The sequence below is a fragment of the Parasteatoda tepidariorum genome, chromosome 2 (assembly GCF_043381705.1).
Source record: "Parasteatoda tepidariorum isolate YZ-2023 chromosome 2, CAS_Ptep_4.0, whole genome shotgun sequence".
NCBI lineage: Eukaryota > Metazoa > Arthropoda > Arachnida > Araneae > Theridiidae > Parasteatoda > Parasteatoda tepidariorum.
The window spans coordinates 63,435,659-63,459,688 of NC_092205.1; the positions used below are offsets into that span (position 1 = coordinate 63,435,659).

Below are 24,030 nucleotides of genomic sequence, written 5' to 3' on the forward strand. Positions count from 1 at the left end.
AAAATAAAAATTGACTTATTGCATGTAATTTTTTTTCCGAGAACTTAATTATATTTTTTCTCCTTAATTATTTATAAAGTGAAAAGAAAAGATGTTTGAAGAGAAAATTAATAATTTATTAGACTTACCTTTGGAATAAAATAGTAGAAAATAGTAGAAATTTGTATGTTATTAAAGTGTGATTTATTATTTTCCTCAATAGAAAACACCTCATCAAAGTAACAATTTCGAATTTCATATAAGGATAATAGATTAAATAACGTAAAACCGGTTTAACTTTCTTTTGATTTTTGTGTCAATTTTCCTGAAATTGCAATCAACTATTTCAAACATTTTACATTATTTCAGGAAAACAAGGGTTATGCCAAGGCCACTAGGGTTTGAAAAAAAATTTTACATGAAACTACTACATGCTGAAACATTTTTTCTCAATTAGTATTAATGAAAACACATGGATGTACCTATTATTTTATTGAAAATAATAACTTTTACAACATTACATGTACACCATTACATAACTTTTGCAACAATAATATATACATATTACACATACATAAATATAAATCTGAAACATTAAGTACTGAGAACAAAAAAAGTAACCCTTTCGTTACGTTATATGTTTTTTTAAATAAATTCAAGAATTACGGATTTTTCTTATTATATATTTCAAACCTACTCAAATTTTCAAGTAAAAATATAATTTTTTTTTGTAAAAAACTTTTTCTTTCAAATATAAAATTCGATTATAAAAAAGACTGTTGGAAAATGGAAAATTGAACTTGAAGAGTAATCATAAAAAGAGAATTTTGAAAATTAATCTTTGTTACAATTTATTTTACAATTGTAATTAACATTTTACAGTTATAATATATTTTATGAAATACATAAGTACATACTAATGAAAATACTAATGAAAATTATGATATGCTAATAAAATGAGTCATATTGCCGGTTTAAGTTTTTTTTAGCAACAAACAGCAAACTTTGGAAAGAGCGCTCAAAATGCTGCACGACATGCTTGTATATTTTGCAAAACTTTAAGCAGCTAACGGCATCCGCTAACTCAGATATAAAATATACAATTAAACATCACAGAAAGCTAAAGATGAAACCATGAACAGAAAAAGAGTGTATTAAAATGCAGAGCCTTAATATTTACAAAAAAGAGCCTTTAACCACTCATTTCTGCATCGTAATGGTATTTGTCATTTGTTTTAAGGGACGTTTAATAAGTAGCATACGGCAACTGATTATATATTTACTAACCAGAGTACATAATATATGCCCGATTGGATTTTCTACATTCTTCTAATATGTTGGGCAATAAAATTTTGAATTCATTGGACATATATAACAATTTCAATGTTAACTAAAATATTACTATCATTCTTTAAGACAAACGTGAAAACCATACGACAAAATTACAGATTTTCAAACTTTGAAAGTGAGAACTTTTAGCATAAATGCAGTACAGTTAATGTATCATAAAGTTATCTGCTATTATACATAATTTCAAATTACTATTTTGTGCCATTCCCTCTACTGAGATTTTTTCAAGAAAATGAAAGTCTTATATAGTTTGATACAATCCCTTGTTTACCAAATTAACTGAACAAGAAGAAATCCATGAAACTTAAGGCCGGTAAATAAGATGATTATTTTCGCGTTGTAAGAAGATCAAGGAAATGCATCCTTCACACTTTTTCCTGGCCTTTAACTTAGTGAGCTGAGAAAATCTATTTGGAAAGTTCGTTTTCGATTTAAAAGGAACTTTGATTTTAAACTTTGCCCAAATTATTTCAGGTAATTCTCTTTTGCACTGACACAAAATGTAGATGATTAATCAATCATTCAGTACCCCCTTTCTTAGTTTTAACAACTTTATAAACATTTTTTTTTAAAAAAAGAATTTCACCTTGTTTTAAAAATAAAGGGACATTTTAATGTCGCCCATTTAAATGTATAGTGACTCACAAAAGTACCAATTTTATAATAAAAATGATAGTAAACTATCATAGTGATTATGTTGAAATACTGTCTTTTCAGCAGACAAACTTTAGGTATTACAATAAATGTTCGAAATGACATCTTTTCGCGAATCTGGTGTATTTAGTAAAACCAACCTTAAATGATTTATGTTGACGCTGCATTTTCAATATTTTTTAGATTGTGCGAAACATACGTGTTAGGTAAACAGTTTCTACATCTCTTTATTTATTTTATCCTTTTTGACCAGTTCCGCTTTTAATAATTAGCTTCATAAATCATTATTGAAATATTTTATTACAAAGTTTTAAAATATTACGCTACACGAATATTGACTAACTTACAGATTCATAACTTAGATATACAGTCGAACCCCGCTATAGTGAACCTGGGATATAGTGAACACTCGGATGTAGTAAACTTTTTTAGCGGTCCCGTCCGTATAGACAGGGACAGTGATGACGTATTTCACCCCGCCTCCTTCCAAACGCGTTCCAAACATTTCTTCGAAGGAACCATTTCAATGGCATTTCCTATGTGAATTTAAGACGGCAAGATTTTTAGTTAATTATTGAAATAAATAAATTTATATAGCGCTTCTAAGGGACATATTCCTAATTTATGTAGTTTTCATTATACGGGGTATTCAGTAGATTTTACGAGTTAAGTGCATTAAATGCTATAAAAAAGTTTCAAAATGGTTATCTTTAATTTTGATGTATAAAAATTTAAGCGTCAGTACTATTTTTAACTCTTGTTTCATGTTTATAATAATGCCTTATTTTATTTAGAATTTGTTACATATTCTTAACCTACATCTAATTTTTTTCTTTAGTTATGGAAAGGCATGCATTGTTTTAAAACGTTCAGAAATGAATTTTTAATCTATAATTAGATTGTATTTATCAATACTAATGTCTGTTTATTAAATTATACCTGATGATTAAATTTGTAGTTATTGTAAACTTTGTTTGCTTAAGATTTTCTGATTATTGCTGCTAATTCTCATAAGCTTTAGTTTTTAACTATTAAATAGGAATAAATTATGTAACTAACTTATTTAATATGTATACATATAGTTAAATCTGCACAGAGTTTTAGTTTAAACTCAGATTTATTTTGACTTGAGATTTTTTCTTGTTTGTATTTATCAGTTTTTAACAGTAGTTTTATGCATTAATTTTTTGAAAAAATTAAGATACCTTATTATTAAATAATTAATATTAGATTATTTCTTAACGTAACTAGTGTAGTGCTATGTTAAAGTGTAGTGTTATGTTAAAAGGGTCAATACTATGTATAGTTTCCAGAATTTTAATATATAGAATAGCTAAATTATTTTAGAATTTTAAATTTCTAATTTTCATTTTAAAATGTGAGAGGAACAATTTTTTTTAGGTGTTATATATGAATTTATCTTAAAATCTCAGATTCCTATTTTATTCGATAAGAAAGTGCAACATGAATTTTTTTAGAATTCTTTAAAACATACTTATCCCATACATAAACTTTTATTTAACATTCATATTTATTAATCTATGTATTCACATAGATGTTTAAATTTTACTTATTTAATAATATTAATTTCGCATGCATTTCAAATAAATATAATTCAAATTTTTAAGAAATTTTTTAATTTAGAAACTTAATTCTTTAATGTATGTATGCATATTTAGTTATACAGCTTTTATTTTGGCAAATGTTACTGTTATCACTTTTTATAGAATAAAATTTGCATTTGACAGTCTAAATCAAAATTTTTTAAATTACCTTCATAGTAATATTCTATTTGTTGCAGTGAACGTAACATTCAAGTCATCCATATTTATTTCATAATTTGGTTGTAAATATGTTTTAAGACCTGTCAACTCTTTTGTTTATATAATTTTTTTTTTTTTTACTTCCTATCATTTTAGTAAATTTACCAATTAATTTGAGCTATTTTAAAAACGTGTATCTAAAATGCTTTATAATTTTCACTAATTTATCTGACTTTATTCATGCTTCTTACATAACTTTTTAATTTGTTTTAAAATTCTCATAATTATTTACAATTAATAAGTTGTCTCAATATTATAAAAAAAATTGATTTAATATAATATACATATTTTAAGAAAAATTAAACATAAATTAGAAATAACTTTTTCCAAATAATAAAATTCACAAATTTCCGATTTCCAGATTATAAATACAATTTATATGGTAAATATTAAATACAAATTCTCTCAATCATATATACAAAAAGTTTTCATAATCATTGCAATTAATAAGCTATTCCAATTAATATCATAAAAAGAGATTAACGTAATATTAATATATTCAACTCTTTTTCTTGCCATGTCAGTGGTTAAATTCGACTCTATATTAATATATTCAAAGATTTAGTTCACCCACTTTTAACTACATGAGAAACGCCATATTGTTTGCTTCGTTCAGAACTTTGTTTGGAACGAGGAGAGCTAGTGACGTCGTTGATGACGTAGGACTAACCCTGTCTATTCCCTTTTAAATAATGTTATTTTTAACGCTTATAGTGAACAGCTTAGAACTTGGAAACTCGGTTATAGTGAACTCAAATTTCATTTCTTTAAATATTTTTTCAGTCCTCCATCTTTAAACTTGCAGGTGTTGGGACTGAAAGTGAATGCATTCCTATAAAATGTGTCATATTACTCTCCTTTATGCTTATCACTTTTAACTATACTGTAATAAATGTCAAACAAATCATTTATCTCATACTCCCCCCTCCCTGACAAGCCTCACTTTATCTCTTTTCCCCAAGCTTGCTCTACCACTAGTTAACTTGGCCACCTGCTGAATTTTTGGAATTTTCTTATCTGTTCAAACTGTATTCTTTACAAATCACCCCTTGACAATCAAGAAGGGGAACAATTTAACTCATTCTACAGCTGCTCTCTTCATATTCTTACATTATCTATTTGCGACAAGATTTTTATTTCAAAAGCAGTGAAAATGGCAAATTCTCTAAAGAGAAAAGCGTTTTCGATAGAGGACAAAGTTAAAATTGTAAAGCGTATTGATGATGGAACCAATCAATCGACACTGTGTACGGAATTTTCCTCGTCAAAATCTACAGTTTCAAACATTTGGAAAAATCGAAGTGCAATTCTTGCGGCATACGACAAAAACATGGTTTCATCGAAAAAACTGCGGGGAGCTGAAAGAGAAAACGTAGAAGATGCTTTGTTAAGATGATTCGAAATCTTGTTCAAAATGTAAAAATCTTGCATTCTTTGAACATTGTAGATAAGAAAATTGATGAACTCAATTTAAAATCAAATTGTGTTCAATCAGAAATCACAAATTTTTTTCATAAAAAGTGAAAATAAAACTAATATTTAGCGACCTAATTACTTTTTCCATCAATTTTTGCTTTATTATCTGTTAATTAGTTAATAATTTTTTAAATAACTTATGCAAAATTGCAAAGCCAATTTTCAATCATTCAACTGTCTTATGCAAAAAATATTCTTCAAAAAATTTGGATATAGTGAACCATNACCATGGACACATTACTGAGTCCTCAGACGGTTCACTATAGCGGGGTTCGACTGTATTTCCATGATTTAACACAGTTGGTAACTTTCACTAATAAGCCATTCGTTGAAATTTTTTTATTATGATAATTCTGATAACTTTGACACTTCCGATAACTTTGAGTGATAGCACAAACGGTCCTGAAGTTAGAGATTCATCATTTTATTAGTTTATATATTTACATCCTAATTTGATTTCTAATCAATTTTTCAAATAGTTCTATTTCATGGAATATATAATGATGCAATATAATGATTCATTTTTGTTAGAAATATATATTAATAAAAAGAATAAGGTATGAATAAAAAAAATATTCTATAGTCTCCTTTAAATTTTTCATATGCGATGAAGTGCTTCAATTCTAAAGCATCACAAAAGTGCAAATATACGAAGATGGATATAGATTCGTGGGATTTCGTGGATGAAGACGTGGCGATATTCACAGTGATGCCATCTGCTGAGTTTCCAGTTTTACCAAAATGCAAACCATTTTTCACACAATTGAAAAATCAATTTAAAAACCGCTTTTGTTATTTATCAAAAAGGAGGAATTTGTTTGGAAAATCCTTTGAAAGAAATAAGGAGCAAAATATTTAATAAGAATATTTAATATTCATGCATGCATGTTAGAAACATTTAGATTAAATTGATCTAAATAATCAAAATAAACTTATTATGATGCTACGGGATAATAATAATGATAAAAACAGAAAACGCAACGTTTAAAATAGAGGAAAGCAATTCTCTATTTTAGAAAGATATGTATATTTTTCAATACATTCGCATAGATTTTCATTTTTTATTAGCTGCTGAATTTCATATTCTTAGATTAAATTTTCCAAATATTTTTACTGACTTTCGTACATACAGTATTTGTAGCAGGAATCTTTTGAACTTCAAAGGAATTGTAGAAATGTCACGCGCACTTTGAAAATTGTGCTCTTGCTTGTCATACCAACCAGTTACCTGTTATTTTAAGTCAAATTTTAAGCAATAAATGTATTGTACACATACTTTAACGTATTTTATATTGCATTATGAAAAAAGCATAAGTAATGTAGTTCTTCTCACATGTGTTGCAATTATTGTTATAACTTATTAAAATTTATCTCTGTTATGTATAATGCTATAAAACTACAAAAAAGCCGGATAATGAATTTTTCTTTCAGGAACTATTCTATTAATGTTGTTTAAAGTCCAGATTTTGTAGTTTAAAATTGAATTACAACAACGTAAAAAGTAATAACATTCAACTCAAATCGATTTCATTATTAATAAATTAAATTTCAGATCCATGGGCTACAGTTTCTTTAAAAAATTAGGGAGGTATGTATGAAATTCTGAATATTATTTCTTTGTTTACAAACTTAATCTCCATGACACCTCTCACTTATAGAGGAATTTTTCAGAAATTGTTTGCTTCGAATAAATTTAAAAAATAAAAATTATTAAAAATTTCTTTTGGCAACCCAGGTCTACAGGTTGGTATGCAATGGTTTTAAAAGATCCTCACCAAGACAGCAAGCACCGCAACATCTTAGATGTCCAAGCATTCCCTTACTAATCGGCACAAGGTCCTAAGTCATTCATACAAAAATTCACTATAAATTAGGTTCACCATATTTAGACCCGTGAACTTTGAAGCGCAAAATTCATAAGCCACTTGGTAGCGGCCTCTGACTTATGACAGGCCAGAAAATTAAGAAAGATTTAAAGTTATTTTAATCTTAAATTAAACTTCAAATAAGTGCTTTATAGTTTATTTATTTTTTGTAAAATTTACGTAAATGTCTCTAAGCAGTATTTCGTGTATATGACTCTATTTCTTTTTGTAAATAGTATTTTCTAATATAATTACTACTTCCAAGCAACTTTCAACTATTAGCCATGATATAACTAAAATAAAAACAATTTACATTAATCTAAGTTTCTGTGTTCGAATTTGATTTTTAAAGCAATAAATGAGCACAGTAATTTCTTTCCGCAAAGAGTGTTTTGTGAAAAAAATTCAGAAAATATGGTTAAACTCATAAAAAAGCATGGTGCTACTAATATTCACTAATTTTTTTGAATTATCTGTTGGAAGCATAGATTGTTGAAGTGTATAACCCGATATCTTCTTATTTTAAATGCCAAAAATCAGAGTCCTTTAAAATAAGGAAAAAAATCGTCAGCGGAATTGTGAAAACTTAGTTTACAATTTTGAATTATATTTGATTGATTTAACGGTTTCTATTAACAAAACTAAATTATCTTTTTTATTTAGACCCGTATTACCGAAAAACTTAGTTTTAATCTCCGCCATTTAAAATCCACTAAAGTTTAATCTCCGGCTTAAAGCCGCCTCTGTTTAAAACACATTATTATACGATATGATCTATATATATATATATATAATGATTTAAAAAGTAAAAAAAAAAATTTAAAATTATTGATACTTTTGTTATTTTTTTCTTAGTTTTAAATAAACTGCTGTTTAATAATTATAAATTAGTTTTAAAATTTATTATTGCTGCATTAATTAATTTTAGCTAACGAAATTACTTTCTTTCCTGATATGTGTTATATTCCAACACNAGTGAGTAGTCTTTGTCGATAGATCTCTATTTTAGTATTTTGTCGAAAGCGCTTTTTTTCGCGAATTTATATATTACGAATTTATTTGACGATTTTTGATTTATATCACGAATTTATTTGTTTTATTACTGTTATTAGTTATTCATTGAGAAATGAGTCTGAATCTTGCTGTTACGCTTTGAGATTTTATACTATAGCATATTTCTAATAGGTTTAACGAATTACATGTCATTTATTTGAATTCAAATTTATTTTAATGACTTAGTATTTACTAAAAAGATGTAATTTTTTTTTAAAGTTGTTATATGAATTTGAATGATTGTTTTGAATTCTTAGAATTTTGTGTATTTGCAATGTACCTAAGTTAGTAGCGAGCGAAGCAAACCATATAAGATTGCATTGCAATTTTCGGGAGTTGGCGAGCGTTAGCGAGCAGGGGGCGCAGCCCACTAGTTTAAATAAATATCTCTATTTTATTTGATAAGTATCTCAGTATATACATAAGTTGATTAAAACGGAAATAAAAAAGAATCTGGAAATTGGCTTTTTTCTGGTAAAGCTTTAATGTAAAAACGTGAATATTGATCTATTTAAAAACAAATATGCGCGATTTCTAAATACGTTTAGATATGAAACCTTAAAACACACCATATGTTGCGAACCAGTTATACTAACTAAACAGCTCAGCTAAATAAAATTTTATCTTTTTTCATTGAAATAAAAATATTTTTATTCTTTTTATTCATAAGAAGTAACCATATAAAGTAGGAAAAGGCACAGGATATTGAATGCGATTCGAGAGAAATAAAACTTTTTCCCAACTACACTTCAACTTACAGAAAAGTTATAGGATGCCAGAAGACCCACTTTTTAGAAATAATAAAATGTGAAAATTTTAAATATACCTTCAGCAAAGCAGCTGAAATTTTTTTACAATTTTTCTCTAAAACACGTTTTTACTTAATATTGCGTACAAAATATTTTATTTTCAAAAATGTATATACTTGATATACAAATCCCTACTAAGTTAACTATATATGTCATGCCAATGCTAATGAAATAAGTTCAAACAAGACGCATAGATATTATTTCTTTTTACATCTTTAAAGTCGTCCAAAGGGTACATAAAAATATAAGCAAACTTTCTCTTATGTCCTTAAAAATATCCTTTCGAAACATTTAGTTGAGTGGGAAGAAAACCTGAGAAACTGAATCACGTTTCTAGCTTAATATAAATTCAATATCCAAGAATCATAAAATCCAATATTTATTATTTATTTTTTAAAATATTACCTTACATCAATATGTCCTATAAGCACAATATAGTTTAAAGCAAAAAAAATTGTTTAAATTAAACTTTTTTATTGAAGTCTAGTCTGTGAGATAGTTTTCTAAAAACATTTAATAATAACTACTAGTTACCTTTAAAGACACTCGAATTAATTATTTTAAAAATGAATTTTTTTTCCGAAGTATTATATTTTTGAACAAAATAATTAGGAAAGTACACATTTTTGCCTTATTTCATAACTATATAAATAGTTTTATCAAAACTACAATTATAATGCTTTATAGAAGAATATATCATACAAAGACAATGTAGTTTAAAACAACAAAAAATGCTTAAAATAAATCTTTAGTACGATCTAGGTTGTTACATAGTTAACTTCATAAAACCTTTCATAATATTGTCAAATTACTTCATACATTTGAAAACATTTAATATAATTATTCTTATTTTATTTTACTCTAAAATGTATTTTAAAACAAAATAATTAAGAACGTAAACTCATCTTTGTCATATTTTGTAATTATATAGTCTTATTAAAACTGCGATTATAATGCTTTAGAGAAAACTAGTTATGAGTTATACTTTTTTTTTGCTTATCATGATTTTATTATTCCCTTCATGATTGTGATCACATGATTTTTCCCTCACGGTCCACAGTTTTATACATAAGAGTCCATTTGACTCTAGCAGCTGAAGATCACAAGGACGTGATCTCAATACGGTAATCTCTTATTAGTGCTAATACTCTTGGAGCATGGTGGCTTAGAAGACCGCTTCTTTCTCATTTTTCCCGCCATTCAGGGTCAAATTAAGGGTCTTCATCTCCTTTGTACTTATCTGAATAACATCCCTTTGATTTTTTTAAATCATTTTGTTACCAAAACAGATTGCTCTCTGAAAAGGTAAAGTTATATGAGGAAAGTGAACAAATTTAACAAAATTCTTTCAATGGCATCCGAAAGCGTCATGCAGAAACCGGATAATACCATTTGTTTTCACAATCTAAATTGTGTTAAGCATTACATGCACGTTTCCACCAGTATTGTCCTTGAATTTTGACTTCGCATAATCTCTCTAGTATTGTCCTAGAATTTTCGCTTCAAATAATCTTGCTAGTATTGTCCATGAATCTTCACTTCGAATAATCTTGCTAGTATTGTCCGTGAATCTTTACTTTGAATAATATTGCTAGTATTGTCCATGAATCTTCACTTCGAATAATCTTGCTAGTATTTTCCGTCAATCATGACTTCGAAAAAGCTCTAGTATTGCCCTAAACACACGGCTTTGAATATTTTTGCAAGTTGAATCATGACTCCGTATTGGCACGACAAGATACTCTCCTTAAATCATGATTTTGTATAATCTCTCTACTTTTGTCCTTGAATTATGACTTCGTATTATCTTGCTATTATTGTCCCAAAATCCTTACTTCGAATAATCTTACAAGTATAGTCCTTGAATCATGACTTTGATAATCTTGCAAGTTTTCTTCTTGAATCATAACTTTGAATATTCTCACCAATATTTTATAGGATGATCGCAAGTGTAAATACCAGACAGTTAACGATCATTTATTTTTGCAAAACTTAGATCCGATTTTTTATAATTCGTAAACTAGTATCAAAAAAAGTAAGAACTTTAAAAAAAGCTGCAATCAAAACTATTTCTTATTTTATAGTATTTTGTTCACCAAAATAAAAATGAATGTTGCTTTATTTTTTATCATGGTAAACAAATCAGAATCAACTTATTCGCTTTCTCACGAACATTTCTATAAAAGTAAAGCACACCAATATACTTATTGCATATTTCCAATATAAAGTAGTAGAAGTATATCATGCAACAAAAGTCTCACATTAAGAAAGGATTTCACAAGCAGCATGAAGTAAAAAGCTTTTAAAAGCGAGTTTTAAAGGACAATTTAAAATCTTCTCTTAGGGGATAATCTAAGCTTTTATGATACTTTATACCATGAAACACATATATCCATTTTACCCAGATTTAAAACACGGGAAACACCTTATCCTATTGAAATAGAAACGCACTTTGATATAGAAAAGTCTGGAATAAGATTTTAATGGTCGCATGAAAAGAAAACATTGTTGCCTGCAGGTAAAAACAGAGCCGAGGATATTTAATGTCCTATCTTTTCAGCATATTATTTACATAAAAATTTAATGTTAAAAACAAAACCTAAAATGAAAATATAAATTAGTTTACTCTAAATTTTAGCTTTAGAAAAGGAGAAAAGCCTTAAATTATATTTTCTATGCTTTCGGATTATGTGATATATACAACACCACCCTATCTTGCATTCTAAAAGAATATTTTAGTTTCATTTAAAAATAGCAACTACACTGTAAAAAACGAATTCAATGCAAACCTAATTAACTTCTAACAGCTGTGCTGTTGAATTGCTTTCAAATTAGTTGCGATTTTCTTTTCTTTAGAAACTTTTAAATGAGACAGAGTTCTGTATTTATTTCAAAAATACAATGTTGCAAGCAGAGCTCGAAATTAGCGATAGCAAGTCGTAATTTGCACCGGAAATTTTAAATTTAACTCCTAGTTATGGGGTTGACGACGCAAGTTTATGTCTCCGCATTGCTCCTCTATACTTTTGACCTTGAAATCTGTATTTTTCATTTGTTTCGTATAGAGTAGAGTCACAACGCTAATCGTAGACACACGTTTTAAATTCAGTCTTCGCCATTCAGATTCGTGCTATTTAAAAATCACACTCCACGATTCGTGTTCACGCGATTAAAAAATCTCCTACCGTGACTCATATTCACGCAATTAAAAAATCGCATATGGAAATTCATGTTCTAGCGATTAAAAAATCACATATCGCGACTCATATTCACGCAATTAAAAAAATCACGCATGGCAATTCGTGTTCACGTGTTTTCAAATTTCAACATCACAATTCCTGTTCCAGCGATTAAAAAATCACATATCGTGAATCATATTCACGTAATTAAAAATCACACATAGCAATTAGTATTCACGAGTTTTAAAATTCGCACTTCACGATTCGTATTCGTACTATTTAAAGATGATGAAGGGAAGGCAAACTTAACGAAACTGACTAAGACTGTAAATAGTTCAATTGGAGGAGAAAATGGCAACAGTTATTTACTAGGAAAGGATAATGAAAGATTAAAACTAAGCGTTTCAAAAAATGGAAGGATATAAAAGTTCCCCAAATGATACTTTAATCTGCAAATGAAAGTATAATTACTAATTTCAAAACCTTATAACTATTCGCTGTGATGTAACTAAAATAGAAATAATTAATATAATTTATCCAAGTTTCTATGTTTTAATTTGATTTTTGAAGTAATAAATATATTTAGAAAGAGATGGTTTATCATATTTTAACTATGCATTTTATTTATCAAGCTATTACTTTTATCAAATAAATAATAGAATTTAATTTAGTTGTTTCATTTTTCAAGTTGAAACTACTGATATGTTTTATATTACGTAAATATTTCATTTTTATTGACTAAACTTGCTTGCAATTATGTTATATATATATATATATTTTTGTACATATATGGAGAGAGTAAATTACTTAAAATCAGCTTCCTTAAATTTGGAGAAATTTTTGAAATTTTGTAATTTTGAAATTTTTTCTTTAAATTTTATTTTTTTGGACATCCAGTTCTGATTTAGATTTTAGGTATATATAAATTTTTTAATGTAAGTTTAGGCTTTTATTTATGTATGCACTTTCAGAATATTCTTATTTAAAAAAAGTGCTTTTTGCTACTATAATAAGGAAAATATAAATATTGTGACTAAAATTATACGTTTAAAATAACTGAATAGTTATGGCTACTAAGAAAAAATATTTGAGTAGCATTGATGCCTGGCTGTTATATTCTGTTATGTTCTAACTCTGGTTACAAGTATCCCATTTAATATTCAAGTAATTTATATTAATATATAAAGTTCTCGATAACAACTTTGTATATCAAATGACTAATTTCGTAAAATCTCATCAATTGAATATGCAATATAGCACATAAAGTGATCAGAAAAGCATTATTTTTGTAATTTACTACAACTATTCTGTTACAAATGTAGTTAATTACGACTTTTTAAATGTAGTGACGACAAATTACTTTGGAATTGTAGTAACTACTTCACTATTTTAAGGAGACGAATTTTGCTGGAGAACTTATTTTACACCTATATTCAAAATAGTTTTGAATAAGAAATTGGCGTACATTGAATATGAGGGAATAATTAAGAAATATTTATTCGTGTTTACATGAGCCAGTATCTTACTCCAAAAAAAAATTTTAATTTGTTCATTTAACGTTCAACATATTATGCCTTTTTCAACAGCTAATGTTTAATTTAAGAATGCGAAATTATCAAATAATTGCAATTTTTTAGTTAATTAATGCTATTTTATCTCCACCAAGAAATTTAGTACATAGAAAATACGTTCCATTTCTTGAAATAATATCATTTTTTCATGAGTGTGCATTCGCGTGTGAAAGTGTGACCAAAGTGATTAATTTTATTTTTACTTTATAACCGTCGTTAAACAACCGACCCAATTTTATGGGTTTACGACTACTAATGTTCAACTCCGTAGCCTTGTAATTTTGAACCCAATACAGGAGAGAAGGGAACTACTGGATCGAGTATTGGGAGAAATTTGCCTTCGAGAGGACTTTTTGATGGAGCTAACCCGCATTTGCGTTACATGGAGAGGAAAAGCACGAGAACCTCCCACGGTTAGCCTGACGGCAAGGAGACTCTAACCCATGATCCGTCTAGCACTGAGGATATTTCACGTCAGCACTGTGGTCAGTGCAAGCCGGATGCAGAATTCGTATCGACTGGGATTCGAACCCGGTTCGCCTCATTGGAAGGCGAACGCTCTATCCCCTGAGCCATCGCGATTCAACGTGATTAGTTATCTGTTTTTCGTAATGACTAGTTTAAATATTAGTTTTTTTATAAGTGATTTTAAATACATAATTTCTGTTGAACCTCACCTGCAGCCACAGGGTCATTTTATTGCATCCATGCACTGACTAGCAATAATTTGCGCCCATTGAATTCGAAAAGTTAGTTGCGTTAGCGAAATGTTAGTTGCGTTTCTAAACTAACGTTAAAAATACTTGCCAGGAATCGTGACAAACTACTGACTTTTTGTATAGCGCTACGTACTACGCAATTTTTTAAAAAAGTAGCACACTACACTTCAAACTACGGAAAAAAGTAGCAACTACATTATTTTCCTTACTTGTAATGCGCTACTTCCAACCACTGAACACATATGTTGTTGTTTCTAATGCCACTTGCAGCACGAGCAAGCCTTCTTGGTGAAACCGAACAAATTTAAGGCAGAGTGTGCGTTTCTTGTTTTTCAGTGGCGCCATCTATGGCCAAGAATTCGACTTCTCCCACACCATACGTAGTTTATAGGGCGAACCCATTCATACATCCATTCATTCATCCACAGATCGTAATATTGACCTGAATCAGAGAATGATCGATCTCCAATCCAGTACCCCCAGAGGTTTTCTGAACACGTATTAGACTGACTATTACAAAAGTAAATTAAGGGGCGAAATGAAAGCAAAAATGATATCTATTTAGAGGAGAGCTGTTAATAATTTTAAAAATCATGCTAAATATCTTGTTTCGACAAATCACGTATTCAATTTATTTGATTTAGCATATGAAATTATCGATAACCAATAATATCAAATGAATATTTATTACCCTTAATGAAAGCTAAAGAGTATTTGTAGTTTGTAATTAATTGGAGATAGATATTTAAATAAGTCTCACTTTTTAACTATGACTTATTATAAAAAATACTTATTATAAAAATTTATTGCCTGACGAAAGCTTTTGCTTTATATTTCAGTCTGTTCCATTTATCTACGGATGAATAAAAAAGCAGCACATCAAAGACCCTCCCATGGTGCAAAATCCCTTTCTATCTAGTGCAAAGCCTACGCAAGGAAATGTTCGAAATGCTACTCAAATGCTCAAAATGTCTATAGAGAAACAGTTTCGGGAAAAAAGAAGGCGAAGAGCATGAAGTCCTTTTTCATGAGAAAGGTAAAAAAAAATCATTCATATTTTAACTATTTTATCAATGCAATTGTGATGCTGTAAAAAAGTCGTATTGTTTAAATTTCTGCAGTTTTATCAAAATGCTAAAATATATGAGTAAATAGATTCAATAAATTGATATTAAATATGCATGTATAAATAAAGACAGCAATATTTAATAATTTTTTATTTTTTTCAAATCTTTTCATTTCCAAAAGAATCAAATTAATGTTTATTAATGAATAAAAATGTTTTTTTTCCAATGAAAATATTAATAAAAGACCTATAAAACATGAGCAAACAAATTTTGGAATATCTAACAAGATTAAGAGATCTATGAATTTTTTTTTATGCTCTACTCGCATAGTATACGTTGTCTATTTCATCTTAACTGTCAAACGAAAAGCACTGGAAAGAAAAGTTATGTTTCCAATATTAAAATCTGAAAGCAATAAATTTTGTTCTATTATCAAATTATATCTATACTTTACATTGTTAAGCTGCGCATATCAATTGACTGATATATGAGTGTTTTTTCTTTTATGTTGTTAAATTGGAATAAATTTTGATAGGGTTAGACATTATAGAAATTTTAAAGTATCAGGGAATCTGTGATATATATAACTTAGCAATTTTAAGCCCATTTTAATAGGAATGAATATTTATTCGCTGTTTCTATGGATAAAATATAATTTTTACTGACACAAAAAGTGTCTTAGATGATATTTCTTTTGAATTAGGTCCTGATTGAGACTATTCTTTGCAAAATTTAATTTCTTCTAAGTTCTAATTTCTTTTGTAAAATTTAAAAAGCCCCCTTTAACACTAACCATCATACATCCTAAAGTTCTGATTTATTTATACTCCTTGTAATAAATAAAATACTCGATGTTGTTATATACTTAAGACATCAACAGTATGAAAGCAATATATATATTTTACTGTTTTGTTTAGGATTGTCGCTATGATACCAATAATAACTTTTTATAGTGTATGCAGTCAAATTCTTCGTTTTTTATTTATTAATCGATTTTTGGTTTGTTTATTGAAAACACATATTTTTATAAGTATTAGAATCAATTTATGGCTTCATTGCAAATACGTTTCAGTTTTTTTAAAAAAAACTGATTTTTAGTGCACTAATTTGCCTTAATTCTACCAAACAATTAATATTTTTAAAATTTTGCTGAACAGCCAACAACTGTGCTTATAGCAAAATATTCTACGGAGTGGTACACAATTAAAAACTGAAGCTTTCAGTGCTATTGAAAATTTTGAGTTTTAAATTCCTCGTCACGACGAACGGAACAGTGTGATGTTTCATATGAACTTATGAATCCTTTTCAGGTAGAGACATGAAAAATAACTTTAAATCAAATTTACAGAAAGAAGAATCATACATTAAAACATTGACTTGGTTTCCACCAGAAGCAATTTTAGTTTAGCAATTTGACAGGTCTAATTTTATATACTTTTTTGTATGATTACTATAGCTCTATACTTGAAAATGTATTTTCTTTACTTCAACATTATGAATAGGGGAAACTACATATACAAAAATTTCAAAAAGCGCACTTACTTTATTAAGCACATTTTTTAAGGAAAACAACTTTAAAAAACTAAACGTATAACCAAAATAACCAACTGAATTTAATTTATGAAGAAAAAAACTACCGCAAATAGAACTTACATTTTTTTTATTAAACAGAATAAAATTCAGAGCGGTAATAAAATGGAAACATTTTTAAAAGAAACTATTTTGTTTTAAAAAATTAAAACAAGCAACTGCAGCTCAAATAAAGTAAATGAGTGAGTTTTAAGTCTCTAAGCTCCTGTCAGAGACTACATAATCAAATACTTACTTACAAAAAAACTAGTAGAGAAAAAATACACAAAAACAGCCAAAAACAAGTATAAAATTTAGAATGATAATCAGAAGTGCCAGGTTTTTAAAAGTTCAAACTTTCAGTCTAAAAAACTGGACTTAATTTTGAGTATACTTATAAGGAAAAAAGTTAGCGAACGTATAAATAACTATAACTCCCCTACATTATTTACAAAAAAAATTAATTTTTCAAAAGCTGTTTGAAAAACTTTAAACTATTTGTGTTTTGAATTTCTAGAGAGAGTATATTAAAGTGTTTAGGTATTAAATAAAAAAAGAAAAATATTCTTATTAGGCTCTGACATAGAGCAAAAGTTTTGTTAAAAAAGCTAGTAAAACTAGCTTTGCTAGTTTTGTCTTTACGAATAGTTTCCATTGAAATAAGAAAAATTTTCTTCTATTCATGTTTGAACTTTCCTTATTTTTCCGCTAAATTATTCATTGCCCTGTAGTATCACATTTCTACATCCAATATTTAGTGTTTTTGAATAATATACTAATGTGTCGAAGTCTAAACACTGTTTCACTACGCAAATTAGTCTAAAATTATGTGTATTTTAATTAAGCCTGTATAAATTCACCATTCAATTCATCTAATTTTGAAAAAATGAATATAATTTATTCAAATTTCACAATAACATTTAAGTTCACAGACCCTCATTTATATCGAAATTCACTGAACTAAATTCCCAAACCATAAACCATAAAATCTAGAAAAATATAATATCATTGACATCATTTTTCGGTAATAAAAAAAGACTAAGAAAAATATTCCTATTTGGCTCTGAAATAGAGTAAAACCTAATCTTGTTTATACGAATTTCATTTAAATAAGATTAGACTTTCAAGAGTACACATTATAACACTTTTTAATAAAACCGCACATTATTGAATTTTTGTTTTTCTACTCTAGATATTCATCAATTTGCTTGTATTTTTATATACAATATTTAGTTTTTTTTTTTGTTTTTCTTACGTTTCAATATAAATCTGTCAAAAAATATGTAAATTTTAACTAAGTCTACATAAAGTTGTCATTCAATTAAGCTAATTTTGAAATAATAATTAAAATTTATTAAAATTTCACACTAACATTTGAGTTTATAGATCTTCATTTATAACGAAATTCACTGAACTAAATTCCCAAACCATAAACATTACTGTACTTGAAAATCTAGAAAAATATTATATCATTGACATCATTTTTCGGTAATAAAAAAAACTAAGAAAAATATTCTTATTTGGCTCTAAAATAGAGTAAAACCTAATCTTGTTTATACGAATAGTTTTAATTTAAATAAGATCAGACTTTCAAGACCGCACTCTTTTATAAAACCGCACATTACTGGATTATTGTTTTTCTACTCTAGATATTCATCAATTTGCTTGTATTTTTTATACAATATTTAATTTTTTTTTTGCTTTTCTTACGTTACAATATAATCTGTCTAAAAATATGTAAATTTTAACTAAGTCTGCATAAAGTCGTCATTCAATTAAGCTAATTTTGAAATAATAATTAAAATTTATTAAAATTTCACACTAACATTTGAGTTTATAGATCCTCCTTTATAACGAAATTCACTGAGCTAGATTCCCAAAGCATAAACATTATTGTAATGGAAAGCCTAGAAAATTATTATTTCATTGACAACGATTATTTACCTATCTCTTCTGTTCTCAAATAATTATATTCGAGCTTATGTTGTGAAAGATTGTTTATGGGGAAATGATATAGATATATGAATATTGAACTAGAGAGAGTTGGGAAACTAAAATATTTTATTCCTGCAATCATTGAGATTGCGTTCGTATATGAAATAAAAATCTATTACTCTTACTATACGTTAATAAGTAGTTAAGATATATTTCGCGTCTATTATCTATTCCTTGGAAACTGCGATAGAATTACAAATGTGTATGCTTTTAAGATGGAGCATTGCATTTTTAATTTACAATTTCATAACTCGTCATTTCATTTCACTGTATATAAAGCTGTTTATTGAGCATATATTAAAAAAAATTAAAGTGCAGTTTAATAAAAAATACATTGTATTGTGAATGAAAAAAATGAATAATTATTTTCTTAAATTAAAATGATATTTGTTCAATGTTTAACAATAAAATTTTAACAATGCAGGTTGTCTTATAAATTTGCGGACACTTTAAAATAAGACAATTCTAAGTCGTAAATTAAATATATTATAAATTTATTCGCAGAAAAAAAAACATTTTGGAAAATTTCATTCTAGAAGCTGGATCGGATTGATTATTCGTTTTGAAAAGCTTTAAAATTTTCTTCAAATTAGTGTGAGCAAGCACTACATCTATAGAAATCTTTTCTTACTCGCTATACAAAGCTTCTATATTGGTCTAACGTGAAATAGTTTTTATAGTATTTTTGTTAGTCAAAGTTATAAATTCATTCATATTTTGACAGAAAATCGACCATATTTTTTCTGCCCCAATGTTGGACAACGAATGTTTCAGGCGATGAAACACCAGTTTATTTATAGTACAACGAGAAACAATTCTGGCAAACTTACCGTACAGTGTGATAATGAAATTTCGGGTAACAGCAATTGGTTAGTAAAATTAAAATATGTGGTGCTTAAAACTTTCGGTTAATTTTTCCATTCATATAGTAACTATTTCCGGTAAGGCTGTTTTTCAAAATTATACATTATTATCGTACATTTAGTAAATACAAAATTGAAAAGTAAATTTAAACGATTTTTATGATGATTTTAAACGATTTTTACAAATGATTTTTATGTTATGCTTTAAAGTATGAAAATACAATTACAAAATTTTACCACATTTACAAAATTTTATTACATATTATAAAATTGTTTTTCACTGTTCATTTTATCAAAATCATTGCCAAAGTACTTCAGTAAGGAATTCCAAACTTTTTAGTGCTGGCATAGAACCATAGAATTTTACTCTCTTCTGGTATTTTTGACCATACTTTTTTTCTTAGTGAAATATTTGATTCGTACTTAGTATAGAGACTGGGCAAAAACACTTTCGTCAAAATATATTTTTGTGTATTTTAGCATACGTTTAGTTTCTCTTACTAACGAAAAATAACTATTATGCTCCCTATTTGAAAAATCTCTTTAAACTATTTCTAATGATGCGTTTTAAAATCTAGGAACCAATGTCTTATCGTGTGATATGTCGTGAATTAATACTGACAGCAATTGATAATTTTATGGTTATGGGGTAATTCTAGAAAAAAGTTCCACTCGAAGAAGACATTCGCCTTCTCCAGCATGCCATGTGTCTAGCAATATTTTACTTTTTCTATTTGGGAGGCTTTAGATCAATTTACATAAATTTTTAATGCTCAATTAATTCTCTGTTATAATTATTAAACTCTAGAATTTCTTGTTATGTACGAACCTTTTGATATAAAAACTGTATGAAAACTTACGGGACTGTATGTGAAATAATATTAAAATGTAAAATAAAATGTAAATTAAAATGTTATCTGTATGTGAAATAATATTAAAATGTAAAAATTGTCAATAAAACTTCAACAAGTAGATGCTTTAAAATGTTTAAATCAGAATTTTTTTGCTTTATTATCACTTCAAATAATGAACATACTGCTTAAATAAACAAAGTTATGTTTAAAATATAGCTGAATGTATTTAAAATATAGAGAACACTCAATGTATGCAAATCTCAAATGCACAAAAAACGTAAATAAAAATGCTAAAGAGGTTCTTTTGTGAACTTCTTTGAATCTTTTTAACCAAAAGTTTCGGTAAACATTTAGTCAAAAAATATTATTTAGCTTAAAAAAAGCAAATTAAATAAATTGCATTAATTGTAACAGATTGAGCATAATCTGAATTTTAATCTAATTGTTTTCTTATATTCTATGCAAAATATGGTAAAAGTACATGAAGGGGAATAACCAAAGCTAGATTCTTTCTTCATTTTTTTTGCTCATCTTTTGAAAATGCGAAACTTTCTCCTTTTAATATTCCTAGACGAAAAGATCTTTTTACTCTTATACTTATAATGCTGAAATTAACTAGACAGTTTTTTTTAAATTATATAGATTATTAATTACATTAATTACTAATTAATTTAAATATTGCTTTTCATTTATTCAAGAATTTTTTTCTCATTCTGCCAATAATAACGCATAATTTAATTACTTTAAACTTGTAATTAGTGCTTTAACCATTTGGTTTTAACAAGTAGAAAAAAACGAGAAATAATACTAATAGAACAAAAAATTTAATCAATTCCTTAGTTAACATTTTCAAAAATTATATTGATATAAGGATTCTTTCAAAAAGATTATAGCGCATTAATAGTTGAGGATTTTTTTAACTAAATTTTTGCTTGTTTATCAAAGATTTAAAATAAATTGGAAGAGATAAACAAAATGATAATGTTTCTAATAGTTAAAATTTCATCAGTTTTTATTTAATTAAAAAAAGCAATGAATTTTGAAAGAATTTAAGAAAAGCTAAAAAAAAGTCAGAAATATTTTAATTTTGCATTTTTAACTCTGAACATTTTAGAACACACTGATACAAATTTGTGTTTTTCTAAAACATTTCATTGAGAAAGTTGTATTACATTCACTTCATTACATAAATAGTATAAAATTCATACAAATATTTTCCTAAAATTTTGTTAATTTCTTTAAGCTTATTAATTTATCATTACACCAAAACTAATATATGGTAACAACAATAGCTTATATATATATTTTTTTTAGTTTTGTACCAAAATAAAAACACAAAAAAAAACATGACGTTTAGGTTAACTAGGAGAAAGAAGAATGTAAAGTGCTCAAAAATATAAACTGACCACCTTGAATAACTATTAATCTATCTAATGATCGGATCTTTACTTTCTAGGACTTAATCTTAATGGTTCGAGAGGGTGACTAAATAGGCTAATTAATTAGTGCAGACGATATTTTAAGTCACAAAATCAGTCACAGAAACATACTTTCCATAAATAAACATGTCTTTTCTTTTTGACGGATTCGGATTTCTGACACCCAAGATATGGGGGGGGGCGCAATCTAAAAAGTCCCAATAGTATGGACAAAAAGGGCAGTCTAAAGTTTGAACCCTTTAATGTTAATCTTACTTTTTGCGCTCTTCACAATATCTCGAGAGCTTTTCAAGAGAATTGAAAAAAAATTTTGCTCACAATTGCAAAAGTTGTTTATCCAAAGATAATTCCTTGCAAAAAATAGCTTCTAGTAAATATTTATTACTTTATGTAACAATAATCGAAAAACTTTTGAGCTGCAGGACATAAAATTTATTACATCACATTAAATAATGCAATTTTAAATGACAAATTGCAAAATTTGAGCGAAATTAGCCGATTTCACTCAAATTTTGTATTTTACGAGGAAAAATTGCATTCTCAAAAATGACGAAAAAACTGTACATCGTACAATCCAAACGTTTTCTGACTATGAAATAAAATAATAAAAAAATAATATGTACTAACAGTAATTTTATGTGTGAAATTTTCTTTGAATAAAAGAATTTCATAATTGGATGTTAAAAAAAATTCATTCGCTTCAAAAATTCTCGATAGATGATGAAATACGCAAAAACTAAAATTACTTCGGACAGCTCTCTTGATTGTGGCTATCTCCTATATTTTTAGGGTCAGAAATCCGAATCCGTCGGAAAAAAGGTATGTTTATTCAGAAAAATTACGTTTTTGTGTCTGATTTCGTAATTGAAAATATTTTCTGCACTAATTAATTAACATATTTGAGATCACTTCTTTGAACCTTTAAAATTGAGTCTTAGAACGTGAAGACTCGATCATTGGGTCAAAACTTTATTAAGGCTGGTCCGTTTTTTATTGTGCTCACTGTACATCAGATTTGTAAACAAATTTTTCTAGTAATCTAAATGCCGTAGCAGTTTTCAATTTTTATAGTGGTATTATTGCACCCGAAGCAGCTTCATGAAACATTATTTATGCAAGTAATGAAGACTCGTGAAAATTAACGCTAATTGGTCTCAAGTTTATTAGATAAAATTAAAATCGCTAATTAAATAATAAATGATCAGCTTGTACTAAATGAAACTAAGCTGCTACTACAACGCAATGTAGCGCACTTATGGGAAAGAGAGAAAGACACAGCCTCTAAAGACCAATATTCCGTGTGATGAAACTAATAGTGATGAAACTAATTTACTTAGCTGAACTTAGCTGATCTCCAGGGAACATAGAACGGCATAAGAACTTCGAAAAACAGAATTAATTGGATAGAAACAATCAACACTTGAGGCAATTATTGTGTCATAGTTTTGGAATTATCTAAGTTCAGTATTTAATACATCTACGGGTTTGTACCACCTCAACATTAGTATAACCAAAAGGTAATCACTAAAGAACTTATGGGACAAAATTCAAAAAATAATGGAAAGTCGTATTTTGAATTTATGAAAGAATGCTAATTATCAAATAAATAAATATATATATATATATATAGATAGATAGATAGATAAATAGATAGATAGATGTGTGTGTATATATATATGTAGATGTGTGTGTGTATATATATATATATGTATATATATATATATATATATATATATATATATATATATATATATATATATATATA

The 24,030-nt window shown here is 27.2% G+C and overlaps 1 long non-coding RNA gene across 1 annotated transcript in view; it reads left to right on the plus strand.

Annotated features, from left to right (window-relative positions):
* The window catches only part of LOC107455370 (uncharacterized), a 106,871-nt gene that overhangs the window by 39,341 nt on the left and 43,500 nt on the right, over positions 1-24,030 (plus strand). The window contains exon 2 of the long non-coding RNA XR_001585568.3: positions 15,318-15,514. This is a non-coding gene — a long non-coding RNA (uncharacterized lncRNA). The remainder of the gene's footprint in view (positions 1-15,317; positions 15,515-24,030) is intronic.